Source organism: Macaca fascicularis, chromosome 4, assembly GCF_037993035.2.
Source record: "Macaca fascicularis isolate 582-1 chromosome 4, T2T-MFA8v1.1".
Classification (NCBI taxonomy): Eukaryota; Metazoa; Chordata; class Mammalia; order Primates; family Cercopithecidae; genus Macaca; species Macaca fascicularis.
In genome coordinates, this window is record NC_088378.1 from 135,966,929 (window position 1) to 135,981,203 (window position 14,275).

The window sequence follows — 14,275 nt, forward strand, 5'->3', positions numbered from 1 at the left end:
CACCGCAGAGGCAACTGATTCTGATTTCTATCTATCACCATAGATCATGTGTGTGTTTTACAAAGTTAAAAGAAATACAGCTGCTGTCATAGAAGAGGGAAATGAGCAATAAAGTTCTTAACATGAAAGGGAGGCCTCAAAAAAGGGGGTTACTGGAACTGGAAAAAAATGAAGGTATCATTGGCCTGGGAAACAGGAGGTTTCAGACTCAGCCCAACCCCTCAGGGTTGGGACCAGAGGGCTTGGGACACTTCTTGGAGCAGAGAGGCTGTGAGTTGGGAGGGGGCAAGGGGAGGGCCAGCCGTGGCTCAGGCCCAGCTGCCTCCTGTTCTGCTAGAGGTCCCTGCCCCTCCTCCCGGCCCTCCCCACTGCACAGTTTCAGCAAGGCCAAGGCTGCAAGGAAAGGTTCTCTCAGGGGCATCCCCCCAGAGGGAGAGTTTAGGGCCCCTGTGTAGTTAGGTTATTTGTTTTTCTTGCCTTCCTCTTCAAGGTCTGGGACTCCTACATCCTTTGTCCTGCCTGGGAAAGGGAGAGGCTGAGGCTGTCAAAGTACAGTGCTAGGGAAGAGTCACGATGCTTTTCATTCTGTCCTTCCTTTCTTCATTCAGAAACAGTTATTTGAGCACCTATGTCGTGCCGTAGATTCTGCCAGGTGCTGGGGATGGGAGGATAACTAAGCCACATTTTAGCTTGCTATGGAGTCCCAGTTGGCATTCCCAGGTGAGGCCAGGCCTTATACCTCCTTCATATTGGAGATGAGGGGCCCAGAGAGGGGAAGTGACTTATTCAGAATCACACAACTAGCTGCAGGCAGAGGAAGGCAAAGAACAGGGATCCCTGATTCAGCCCTAGATGGGGACAAGAAAGCAAAGGAAACCAAACCAACAGCCGACTCCCCGGTGTTCCCTCCTGCAAGCTTTTTAGGATAACAAAAAGCACTGACCTGGAGTAAGAGGACCTCATTTCTACTGCTAGGTCTTAGAAACACTTCCTCTCTGTGGGGGTCTCAGCTTTCTTCCATGAACACGCGGGAGGCAGCTTGCAGAGGACCTCTGACTCTCGCAAGCACACCCTGCATTTTCCTGCCTCTGTGCCTTTGCTCGGGTTGTTTCTGCCGCCTGGAATGCCCCCTTTCCCCTCCCACTTCCTTCCTCTGACATTCTCCTAATCATTTATGGCCTAATTCAAATGCCACCCCCAGAGGCCCCCCAGTCCTTGGGCATCTGGGGAGTGGTGTCACCCAGGTCTCCACTACCAGAACAGACAGAGCCTCCTCCATTTTGCAACCCTCCCATCCTAGGGCACAGCCTTCCAGGGAGATGGGGTCAGTCACTTTTGGAGGAATTTAAGGGATTTATTCCTCCCTTCCTACACTTTCACATGCCCCTTTTCAACATTCAGAGACTGATGTCGTCCTTCTGCTGGGCCTCCAAGACATTGTGCTTTCTGCTGGCCATGCCAGCCCAGGCTGGAGCATCAAACTTGGACACTTCTGGCAAAGGTGGCTGCCCTGGGAGGTGACCCCAGGAAGGACAGCGGGGCCTCAGCCAGAAGCACAGCTGCCCCACCTCAGTTGTCCATCCTCATTCACAAACACCCGAGCAGAAATCCTCCTTCCACCACAAACACATGACTCCTGTTCCCACAACCATATCCAGACCCACTCCTACCTGCCTGCCCACAACAGCAAGTTTGTGAAAATGTCCCCCACTGCTCCCACAGCTCCCCTGCCCCTCCCGTGGGTGGGCATTGTCACGGGTGCACATTCATTGCACATACACACAGGGCACACACAGACATGCACATGGGCGCATAATGGGCAACACAGATGTGGACACATGCATGCATACACACAGATGCATACATGGGCACATAGCCCCACAAACACATGTGCACATGGAGCACACACTCACACATACATGAACACACGGGCACACAGGCACATGTATGCACACACGGGCGCACAGGCACACACACTCACACGCTGTCTCATGATAGGGGGCTCCTCTCCACCCTCAGCTCTCAGGCGAGCCTAGCTCACACGCCTCGAGCTGAGGACGCTGTAGGGGAAATGTGGGCTCAGTTGCTGGTTCCCAGCTGCCTCTGGCTTTATATCCAACTGGAGTCTTTTCTATTAATTTTTCCTCCTGATGGCTCTATGGGAATGAGAGAATGCACAAGAGCTGTGGGTTTACTCTGAGACAGCACCTTGTTTGGGTGCCTGGCAGGAATGGGGATGGTGGGGCGGGGTAAGGATTCCATCACTTCTAGGAACAAAGGTCTCCAAGGAGCTGAGGTTTGGTGAGACCAGTAAACACAAGGCTGGTCTTTCCTCTCACTGCCACACTCCTCCCTCCAGCCCATCCATTCTTCCCACTGCTGCAGATGCCCCAGGCCCATGCTCTCCCCTGTGGGGAGGTGGGAAGGCTTGGAAGAGGGCTCAGTCCCAAGGTTGATGTGGCAGCTTTGGGACTGGCAGCAGGGTTCCAAGCTGTCTAGACCCCTTCAACAGAAGGGTGGCTTCTCTCAGACTCCTCCAGGGCAGCACAGCAGAAATCCAGAGACCAGCCAGTTAGGGGAAAATGTTTGCGACCCAGTTACCAGATCTCGAGAGTTGGGCAGGGAGGAAGCTTGGATTCAAGTAAACCCGATTCAGCTGCAGTCACTGAGTACAGAGCATGTACCTGGGATGGGTTGGGGCAGGTAGGAAGGGTGAGGGGTGGCACAGAAATCACAAGACACAGTAACTGTCTTCTAAGGGTGCGTGTGTCTTGGTGTGAGAGACTGGGGAACATCACATAGGCAGAAGAACTCCCGAGAACGGAACTCAAACACAACGTGCTGCACACAGGCCATCGCCTCTGCCCACCCCTCCCAGAGCATACAGACACTGCCACTTGCCTGATCTTACTGTTATCTTCCCTATTTTGTTTTTCTTTTAGAGTCAGGGTTTCTGTTGCCCAGACTGGAGTGCAGTGGCACAATCATAGCTCACTGCAACCTTGGACTCTTGGGCTCAAGTGGTTCTCCCACCTTGGACTCTCGAGTACCTAGGACTATAGGTGTGTGTGTGCCACCACACCCAGCTAATTTTTTTTTTTTTTTGAAACTGAGTCTCACTCTGTTGCCAGACTGGAGTGCAGTGGCGCGGTCTTTGCTCACTGCAACCTCCACCTCCTGGGTTCAGGTGATTCTCCTGCCTCAGCCTCCCAAGTAGCTGGGATTACAGGCATGCGCCACCATGCCCAGCTAATTTTTGTATTTTTAGTAGAGATGGGGTTTCTCCATGTTGGTCAGGCCGGTCTTGAACTCCCGACCTCAGATGATCCACCCGCCTTGGCCTCCCAAAGTACTGAGATTACAGGCTTGAGCCACTGCGCCCTGCCCTCACCCAGCTTATTTTTTATTTATTTTTTTTTTTTTGAGGCGGAGTCTCGCTCTGTCGCCCAGGCTGGAGTGCAGTGGCGCGATCTCGGCTCACTGCAAGCTCCGCCTCCCGGGTTCCCGCCATTCTCCTGCCTCAGCCTCCCGAGTAGCTGGGACTACAGGTGCCGCCACCACGCCCGGCTAATTTTTTTGTATTTTTAGTGGAGACGGGGTTTCATTGTGTTAGCCAGGATGGTCTCGATCTCCTGACCTCGTGATCCGCCCGCCTCGGCCTCCCAAAGTGCTGGGATTACAGGTTTGAGCCACCGCGCCCGGCCAGCCCAGCTTATTTTTTAAAATGTTTTTAGAGACGAGGTCTCCCTACCTTGTGCCCAGGCTGGGCTCGAACTCCTGGCCTCCAGCAATCTTCCTACCTCGGCCTCTTGAGTTGCTGGGATTACAGATTCGAGCCATTGCCCCCAGCTGTCTCCCCTATCTTGGTAACTAATGTCACATGGCAGCCCAGGACAGAAACTTCTGGGCCACCCTAGATTCTGCCCTCCCCTACCCCATCCAATCAGTCCTCACATCCCATGGGTTATTCTTGTCCCATCCTTTCCATCCAACCCCTCTTTCAGGCCTCACCACCACTGCCTTGGCATTTCTCACCACTTCCCTCCCAGGGCTTCTAATAGCACAGGGGCTAGAAGGATCTCACCTTCAGGTTTATACCATCCTCTCTCTCCGTTCTCCACACGGATGCCAGAATGATCTCAAACTCCTGAACTCAGGTGATCTGCCCACCTTGGCCTCCCAAAGTGTTGTGATTACAGGCATGAGCCACCACGCCCAGCAGAACACAGAGTATTTTTGAAGAAAATACATTTTGAGAGTAAAATGCTATACATCTTTTTTTTTTTTTTGAGACAGAGTTTCGCTCTTGTCACCCAGGCTGGAGTGCAATGTCTCCATCTCAGCTCACTGCAACCTCTGCCTCCCGGGTTCAAGCAATTCTCCTGCCTCCCGGGTTCAAGCAGGCACCTGCCACCACACCCTGCTAATTTTTGTATTTTTAGTAGAGGCGGGGTTTCACCATGTTGGCCAGGCTAGTCTCAATCCCCTGACCTCAGGTGATCTGCTCACCTCAATCTCCCAAAGTGCTGGGATTAGAAGCATGAGGCACCGTGTCTGGCCTTATTTTTTGTTTTTTTGTTTTGTTTTGTTTTTTTCTGAGTCTCACTCCGTTGCCCAGGTGGGAGCGTGGTGGCATGATCACAGTTCACTGCAGCCTGGACCTTCTGGGCTCAAGCAATCCTCCCGCCTCAGCCTCCCAAATCATTGGAATTACAGGTGTGAGCCACCTTGCCCAGCCCATCTTGCTTTTTAAATAGAATTTATGTGAATCTCCAAGCCTAAGATTTTTCTTTTCTTTTCTTTGAGACTGAGTCTTGCTCTGTCACCCAGGCGGGAGTGCAGGGGCGCGACCTCTGCTCCTGTGTTCAAGTGATTCTGCCTTAGCCTCCTGAGTAGCTGGGATTCAGGATTACCCTGAAACCCTGTCTCTACTAAAAATACAAAAATTAGCAGGGTGTGGTGGCAGGCGCCTGTAATCCCAGCTGCTCAGGAGGTTGAGGTAGGAGAATTGCTTGAACCCGGGAGGCAGGCACCATCATGCCCAGCTAATTTTTGCATTTTTATTAGAGATGGGGTTTCACCATGTTGGCCAGGCTGGTCTTGAACTCCTGACCTGAAGTGATCCACCCACCTCAGCCTCCCAAAATGCTGGGATTACAGGTGTGAGCCACCACGCTCGGCCGCCTAAGATTTTTCAAGTCAGTGAAGAGAGATGTCCTCATAACCCCCTAAGGACCTGCTTAACCATGGATGGGTGTCAGCCCCTTACTTAGCAAGCCTTGTGGTTTTATGCCCCCAGGAGACAGACCCACTGAGAAGTGGCCCCAGGCCTCAGTTGAAAGAGCCTCACATCTCAGTGGATGGACTGGGGACAGATTGTTCCAATCAGGGATGTCTGTGAGGGATTTCTGGAAGAGGTGAGATTTGGGCTGAGTCTTGACAGATTTTGACAGTCAGAAGGAAGGGAGAAGGGCAGGAAGTCAAGAAAATATTTGGACCCCGAGGCTTAGTAGTTGGACAGGCAGGGCAGGGACGCAGGGGAGACAGGATGTGAGGGTGTGAGTCCAGAGAGGCAGGTCACAGCCCTCCTGGGTGGCTGCACAGTTTTGGACAAGTGGTTGCTTTTTACATTCTCTGCTACCGTTTATGCAAATTGAGCACTTAAGTCTGGGAAAAAGCTCACATGAGAATCCCCAGGGCAGGAGCGTTTGCTGATCCCTGGGTCCCCACCCTCCAGCTAAGCTGCTTCAGCCTGGTACACTGACTTCTGAGAGGTGTTGTGGCTTAGAGTATATGTCACAGCTCCGCTGCTTGCTAGAAGGGCAGGTCTTTTAAAACCTCTGTGCCTCCATTTCCTTAACTGTCAAAGGGTGGTAGTGTCTATCTCATAAGGTTGTTGTTGGAGACTAAATTAGTTAAGGCACCTTAGACCATCTAGACCACCAGCTTCATTAAGGGCTTAGTAGACATTAGCTAATATTGTCACTGGATCCAACTGTCTTCATAATGAGGCAAAATTCCATTGGACTGTCCCTCTTCTAGGCCACAGGATTTGGCCTTGGCTGCTGCCTCATTCTAGTCCTAGGGTTCCCTCAACAAGTGTGGCTCCCGTTGACCTGAGCCACATCCTTCTCACTCACCACATGCCCCAAGGAGTCACTCCCCTCTTTTTGCCCCTGCCCACTTATGCCCACTCTACTGATACTGGCTTCTTGTTATAAGATTTTTTCTTTCTTTCTTCTTCTTCTTTTTTTTGGGGGGCAGGAACCAGATCTTGCATTGTCACCTGGGCTGGAGTGCAGTAGGGTGATCATGGCTCACTGCAGCCTTAACCTCCTGGGCTCAAGTGATCCTCCCACCTCAGCCTCCCGAGTAGCTGGGACTACAGGCACCCACCACCACACCCGGCTTTGGGATAAAATTAGTTTTGCTTTGTGCCCACGGGACCTGGACAGGACAGCAAAACTGTGATGAGAGTTTACTAAATAGTTTTGGGGAGTGACCAGGCCACACGGCCAGCTTCAGTTCTAGGGTCGGCCCAGTTCCTGCCGTCAGAAGTGAGTCTCAGAAGGCGAGGCACTGGTGCCTCAGCATTTCCCTGAGGGGAGCCATCTTGCCGCCCTGCACGTTGCCAGGCTTGGGAGATACCTGTTGGTGGTTTGCATGCCAGGGTGAAAGCAGCATCTGGCTATGCAATGGCAACCCTCAGATCTCTGGGAACTAGGCTGGGATGGTAGACACATCTGGCTCCTTGTTGTGAAGGGGCAGGTAGTGAGGGGATTGGCTTACAAAACGGAGCCTGGGCCCTTTCCTAGTGCCAGGCCCTACGAGCTGTTCCTGAGCAAACCATGAGGGCCTCCATGCTTCTCTTTGAACTTCCAGGTGTATCTCCCTGCAAGATAACTACCACCTTACCATACTTACCCTCCTTACCCACTTCTGGGGCTTTCTCCTGACACCTCCCATTCTACAAAAGCCTCCTCTAAGATTCCGCTGTAAAATGGAAACAAGCATCTCTGTGGCGAGGGCTGAGAGGATGGAGTTGGCCTTAATAGTTAGAAATTCCAGGTGACGGGCTTAATTCACTTTGGTGCAGGGGATAAAGGGAAAATAGAGAGCGGGTAACAAACAATTATTTGCAAGCTATTTTCTAGAAAATACAGAGAGGCCCCGTGTGGTGGCTCATGCCTATAATCCCAGCACTTTGGGAGGCTGAAGTGGGAGGATTGCTTGAGCCCAGAAGTTTGAGGCCAGCCTGGGCAACATAGGGACATGCTGTTTCTACAATTTTTTTTTTTTTAATTAGCCCAGTGTGATTGTATGCACCTGTAGTCCCAGCAACTTGGGAGGCTTAAGTAGGAGGATCATGAGCCAGGAGTTCAAGGTTACAGTGAACTGTGATTGCACCACTGCACTCTAGCCTGGGCGATAGAGCGAGACTGTCTCAAAAAACAAAAAAACAGACAGAAGTAGAAACATAATGTACCAGACTAGTAAGTACACACACACACCGTGTGTTTTAAATCAACTTTACAGGGGCATAATTTACATACAATAAAATGCACCTGTTTAAGTATACAGTTTGATGAGTTTTGACAAATGTTTACCTATGTAATGTCTATCACAATGTAGATTAGTTCCTCCACTCTAAAAGTTTCCCCATTTCTTTTTCTTATCTTTCTTTCTTTTCCTTTCCTCCCCTCCTCTCCCCTTCCCTCCACTCCCCTCCCTTCTTCTCCTTTCCTCTCCTTTTCTTTCCTTTCCTCTCCTTTCGTTTTTTTGAAGTGGAGTCTTGCTCTCTTGCCCAGGCTGGAGCACAGTGGCACAGCCTCTGCTCACTGTAGCCTCCACCTCCCGGGTTCAAGCAATTCTTCTGCCTCGGAACCTGAGTAGCTGGGATTACAGGCACCTGCCACCACGCCCTGCTAATTTTTGTATTTTTAGTAGAGACAGGGTTTCACCATGTTGGCCAGGCTGGTCTTGAACTCCTGACCTTAGGTGATGCACCCACCTTGGCCTCCCAAACTGTTGGGACTACAGGCATGACCCACAGCTCCCGGCCTTCTTTTTTTTCTTTTGAGACAGGGACTTACTCTGGCCGGCCCAGGCTGGAGTGCAGTGGTGATATCACAGCTCAGGGAAGCCTCCACTTCCCAGACTCAAGTGATCATCTCACTTCAGCCTCCCAAGTAGCTCGGACTACAGGTGCGAGCCACCATACCTGGCTTTTTTTTTTTTTTTTTTTTCTTTTTGTAGAAACAGAGTTTCGCCATGTTGCCCAAGCTGGTCTTGACTTCCTGGACTCAAGTCATCTGCCTACCTCAGCCTCCCAAAGTGATGGGATTATGGGCATGAGACACTGCACCGGCTGTCTTTGTTTCTTTTTGCAATCAATCCCTACCTGGTCCAAGCAAGGGCCCATCCCTACCTGGTCCAGTCTGCTTTTTATCAGTATGGATTAGATTTATATTTCCTAGAATTTTACATAAATGGAGTCATACAGTATGTACTCTTTTGTATCTGGCTTCTTTTGCTCCACATAATGTTTTTGAGATTTGTTCATGTTTTTGCACATATTAAGTAGTTTGCTCCCTTTTATGGCTGTATTGTATTCCACTAGATGGTTATACTACAGTTTATTTATTCATTCTTCTGTTGATGGACATTATGGTTGTTTGTTGTTTCGGGCTATTATGAAAAAGTTGCTGTGAACACTCTTGTACAACTCCTTTTGTGGACACATGTTTTTATTTGTCTTGGGAGCAGAATTGCTGAGTCGTATGGCAAATGTGTGTATGCTTAACTTCAAAATAAACTGCTAAACTGTGTTCCAAAGTGACTGTATGTTCTCACCAGCAAAGTATGACAGTTCCAACTGTTCCACATTTTGGCCAGCTCTTGGTATCATTGGCTTTTTATTTTTCACACTTTTTTTTTCTTCTTTTTTTGAGACAAGATCTCACTCTATCACCCAGGTTGGAGTGTAGTTGTGCAATCATGACTCACTATAGCCTCAACCTCTCTGGGCTCAGGTGATCCTCCCCCTCAGCCTCCTGAGTAGCTGGAACTATGGGCACACACCACCATGCCCAGTTAATTGTTTTATGTTTCGTAGAGACCAGGTTTCCTAAGTTGCCCAGGCTGGTCTTGAATTCAAGCGATCCTCCTACTTCAGCCTCTCAAAGAGCTGAGATTACAGGCATGAACCACTGCACCCAGCCCTGTGTTTTGCACTTCTGGTTAGGTGCGGAGTATCTCTCGCTGAAGCACACAGATGCTGCCCTGCTACCTTTTCTGAAGCTACTCTTCCTGCCCCTTGGTCTTCCGCAACTGCTCTGAGCATCCTTCTGCTTCTGCATGTGCTAGGATCATTTCCTGGAATTCTCATCATTTGGGCCTTAGCCCAGATGTTACCTCCTCAGAGGTCTTCCCTCACTACCCTCTCTAATGGAATTCTCAACACTTTTTATCACATTACCCTGTTTGTCCCGTGAGAACATAAGCTCCATGAACAAACATATCTTGTCTGTTTTGTTTACCTAAAAGCTGTGCCTTAAAGATCACAGATGCTCAATATATATTGCTGAATGGACTTGCAAGTTTAAAATGTATGTTCAACATATTGACCTTTGGGGTCCTGGGAATGAAAGCGTTTGCATAACATCACATCAGAAATATTTAAAGCCTAAGTTATTTTTATTGTCTGGGACTGTTCTCTTTTGCATGTAAATATCTTAAAATCCTACAAATATATGAAACAAGAAAGAAAAGAAAAAACAACCATAGTTTCATCAAACTATGTTGATTTCTAAAAAATCAAATTGTTATGGTTTAGAAATACAAATCATTTTTTAATTAGTTTAAAACTGATTTTTTAAAGTTCACTTTTGAATAAGTTATATTTGCACATGGTGAAAAATTCAAACAGTATATACTTCTGGAAAATGCTGCCCATATGCAAACATAGTTATATCTTTCTGCACTTTTTTCCAAAAATAGTATCATACTGTATGCATTGCTTGCACCTTGCTTTTGCATTTAACAATTTATCTTAGAAATCATTCCACGTCATTATATGTGATATGGTTTGGACCCGGTGGGAGGTAATTGAATCATGGGGGCAGGTTTTTCCCATGCTGTTCTCATAATAGTGAATAAGTCTCATGAGATCCGATGGTTCTTTAAGGGGGAGTTTTCCTGCACAAGCTCTCTTCGCCTGCCGACATCCACGTAAGATGTGATTTGCTCCTCCTTGCCTTCCATCATGATTGTGAAGCCTCGCCAGCTATGCGGAACTGTAAGTCCAATTAAACCTCTTTCTTTAGTAACTTGCCCAGTCTCAGGTATGTCTTTATCAGCAGCGTGAAAACAGACAAATATAATATGTATCAGTTAAGATTAGATCTGGCTGCTGGTGAAAGAAAATTAAAAACATCAATGCCTTGCAAAATTAGACATTGATTTGTCTCTCTAATGAAGTCCAAAGGTAAGTGGCCAGGCAATACTAAGATTCCATAATTATCAGGGACCTAGGATCCTTCTATCGTTTTTATGCCATCTTCAACATGGGGCTTCTACCTCATGTTCCAACATGACTGTCTGAGCTCCTGCCATTACATCTGCATCTATCTAGAAAAAAACAACAACAACAACAAAAAAAACTTTAACAAGAACACAGGGGCCCACCTACCAGCAAATGAGGCTGGAAAATTTATTCTTTATTTCAAATAGCCATGTACCCAGCTCAAAAATCAGAGGGGAAGAGGAGGATGGATAGTGGGACACAACTAACAATCTCTGTTATAAGTATACATAGATTTGCCTCATTTAAAAAAACGCTATATAGAATTCCATTGTACAAGGCCAGGTGCGATGGCTCATGCCTGTAATCCCAGCACTTTGGGAGGCCAAGGTAGGCGGATCATCTGAGGTCAGGAGTTTGAGACCAGCCTGGCCAACATGGTGAAACCCCACCTCTACTACATATACAAAAATTAGCCAGGCATGGTGGTGCACACCTGTCCCAGCTACTCAGGAGGCTGAGACAGGAGAATCTCTTGAAGCTGGGAGGCGGAGGTTGCAGTGAGCCAAGATCACACCACTGCACTCCAGCCTAGGCGACAGAGGGAGACTCTGTCTCAAGAAAAAGAATTCCATTGTACGAATGTACCATTATTTATTTAACCAGTTGGCAGGCCTTAAGTTATTTATACTCAGCACAAATGATGCTGCAAGGAACTAGATCTTTATACCTACCTACTTCCTTGGCATATATGGGAATATTTCTGCAGGCAAAATTCCTAGGAGTGGAATTATTAGGTCAAAGACTGTGTTAGTTATTGCCAAATTTCCCTCTGAAGAAGTTTCATCAACCTTTGCTCTTACCAATAATATTTTCCCACACCTTGACCAACCTACTGTATTACAAAACTGTAGCAATCTTCTGGGGAGAAAATGATGTATCCTTCTGACAGGTATAACATGGTCTTGGTTTACATTTCTCTTATCACAAGTTAGGTCAGAAGTCATGAGATCATGTCCTTTGCCAGAACATGGAGCTGGAGGCCATTATCCTTAGCAAACTAATGCAAGAACAGAAAACCAAATACCGCACGTTCTCACTTGTAAGTAGGAGCTAAATGATGAGAACACATGGACACAAAGAAGGGAACAACAGATACTGGGGCTTACTTGAGGGTGGAGGGTGGGAGGAGAGAGAAGGGAGAGGATCAGAAAAAATAACTATTGGGTACTAACTTAGTACCTGGGTAACAAAATAATCTGTACAACAAACTCCCTTAACATGAGTTCACCTGTATTACAAACCTGCACATGTATCTCTGAACCTAAAATAAAAGTTAAAAAAACAAGTTAGGTCAAAAGTCTTTTCATACTTACCAGTGATCTAAATTATGAAAGTAGTTCAAGTATCTGGTAATACACTTAAAACAATCTAAAGAGAAATACAATAAAAACTAGACCTTTTTCCTACCCTAGATTCCCAGTCCCATCCCCTTAGGCATAACCACCATTAAGAGTTTCTTGCATATCTTTCCGTAAAGTTCCACCGGAACTTTAATTACATTTAACTATACATATAACTTTTTTTTTTTTTTTTTTTTTGAGACAGAGTCTTGCTCTGTCACCCAGGCTGGAGTGCAGTGGCCGGATCTCAGCTCACTGCAAGCTCCGCCTCCCGGGTTCACGCCATTCTCCTGCCTCAGCCTCCCGAGTAGCTGGGACTACAGGCGCCTGCCACCTCGCCCGGCTAAGTTTTTGTATTTTTAGTAGAGACGGGGTTTCACTGTGTTACCCAGGATGGTCTCGATCTCCTGACCTCGTGATCCGCCCGTCTCGGCCTCCCAAAGTGCTGGGATTACAGGCTTGAGCCACCGCGCCCGGCCCATATAACATTTTTAAAAAGTAGAAGTGGGAGTATCCATTATATTCTGTTCTATGCTTTGCTTTTTCACCTAATATATTTTATAGATCTTTTTATGTAAGTACATAGATACATATTATATTCTTTTAAATTGTTGCATATGTTGAATGGCAAAGCCATAATTTAGTAAAACAATCTCCTACTACTGATGATCAAATTATCTTTAGTTTCTTGCTGTTACAAATACCGCAAAGAACATCATTGTATATACAGTTTGGCCAACATGTAGGAGTACAGCTATAGAATGAATTCCTGGAAGTGGAATATTAGGTCATTGAGTATGTGGGTTTTAAAATTTGATAAACATTGCTAAATTATCTGCCAAAGAGGTTACACAATCTTCACTCTCACAAATGAAAATGGCTTTGCCCTATTTCCCACATCCTTACCTATATTGTATATTATCAAACTTTTAAATCAAGTAGATACAAATGGCATATCATTATATTAAATTGCATAATTTTCATTATGAGTGAGGTTCAGTATCCTCTTATGTATTTCTTTTTTTCTTTTTCTTTTTTTTTTTGAGACAGAGTTTCGCTCTTGTTGCCCAGGCTAGAGTGCAATGGCACGACCTTGGCTCACTACAACCTCCGCCTCCCAGGTTCAAGTGATTCTCCTGCCTCAGCCTACTGAGTAGCTGGGATTACAGGTGCATGCCACCACACCTGGATAATTTTTGTATTTTTTGTAGAGACGGGGTTTTGCCACATTGGCAAGGCTGGTGTCTAACTCCTGGCCTCAAGTGATCCACGTGCCTGGGCCTCCCAAAGTGTTGGGATTACAGGCGTGAGCCACTGCATCCAGCCAGTGTTTTCTCTTATATTATCTTTATAGTTTCATCTTTTACCTTCAGATCTTTGATTCATCTGGAGCATTTTTGTTGTAAGAAATGAGGTAAGGACCTAGTTCCCCTCACCCTCCTCACCCCCAGATAGCTAATCAGTTTTTCCACCATTGTTGTTGAATACTTAAATGTTTCCTCACTGCTCTGAAACGTCCATAGGTAGTTAGAACTATTTCTATGTTTTATATTATTTCATTTGTATGATTTCATTAAAATAAATTTGCAGGCCGGGCACGGTGGCTCACGCCTGTAATCGCAGCACTTTGGGAGGCCGAAGCAGGTGGATCATGAGGTCAGGAGTTTGAGACCAGCCTGCCCAACATGGTGAAACCCTGTCTCTACTAAAAATACAAAAATTAGCTGGGTGCATTGGTGTGTGCCTGTAATCCCAGCTACTCAGGAGGCTGAGGCAGGAGAATCGCTTGAACCTGGTAGGCGGAGGTTGCAGTGAGCCGAGATCACGCCATTGCACTCCAGCCTGGGTGACAGAGTGAGACACTGTCTAAATATATATATTTATGTGTGTGTGTATATATATATATATGTACACACACACATATATATATATATTTGCATTTCACATGGCAGAATCAAATTGTTTTAGTGACAGTTTTGTACTATGTTTTCATCTCTGGTGGGGCTATAATTCTTTTTCAGAATTTTCATAGCAATCTTTACATGCATATTTTTCCAAGTGAATTTTAGAATCAGTTTGTCAAGGCAAAAAAAATATATTGTCATTGGGATTGCAAACAGTAAGTATTTTTGTACCTCAGTCTACAAAAATATACAATTTATAAACAAAGGCCTATAAGTGATATATGGTATCTATAAATCCCACAAAACATGTTGACAAGCTATTAGGCCTTCTCCTGAGGCTCCCAGTGATCTTGGTGTCTCAAAGCAGCTTCTGCAACTGGGAAATTGCCTCAGGAGCTAAATCCAGCCACCCAGATATATTCCTAGTTTTCTGAGCAATAAAGATG

The 14,275-nt window shown here is 46.7% G+C and overlaps 2 protein-coding genes across 4 annotated transcripts in view; one reads left to right on the forward strand and one right to left on the reverse strand.

The window, feature by feature from the left end:
- ARMC12 (armadillo repeat containing 12) overlaps positions 1-1,084 on the reverse strand; it is a 32,420-nt gene extending 31,336 nt beyond the window's left edge. For all 3 annotated transcript variants that reach the window (XM_074038280.1, XM_074038275.1, XM_074038270.1), the window contains exon 1: positions 944-1,084. The gene's annotated coding sequence lies outside the window, so the exon portion shown is untranslated. The remainder of the gene's footprint in view (positions 1-943) is intronic.
- FKBP5 (FKBP prolyl isomerase 5) overlaps positions 1-14,275 on the forward strand; it is a 160,196-nt gene that overhangs the window by 9,601 nt on the left and 136,320 nt on the right. The window contains exon 3 of the mRNA XM_065542942.2: positions 10,187-10,297. The gene's annotated coding sequence lies outside the window, so the exon portion shown is untranslated. The remainder of the gene's footprint in view (positions 1-10,186; positions 10,298-14,275) is intronic.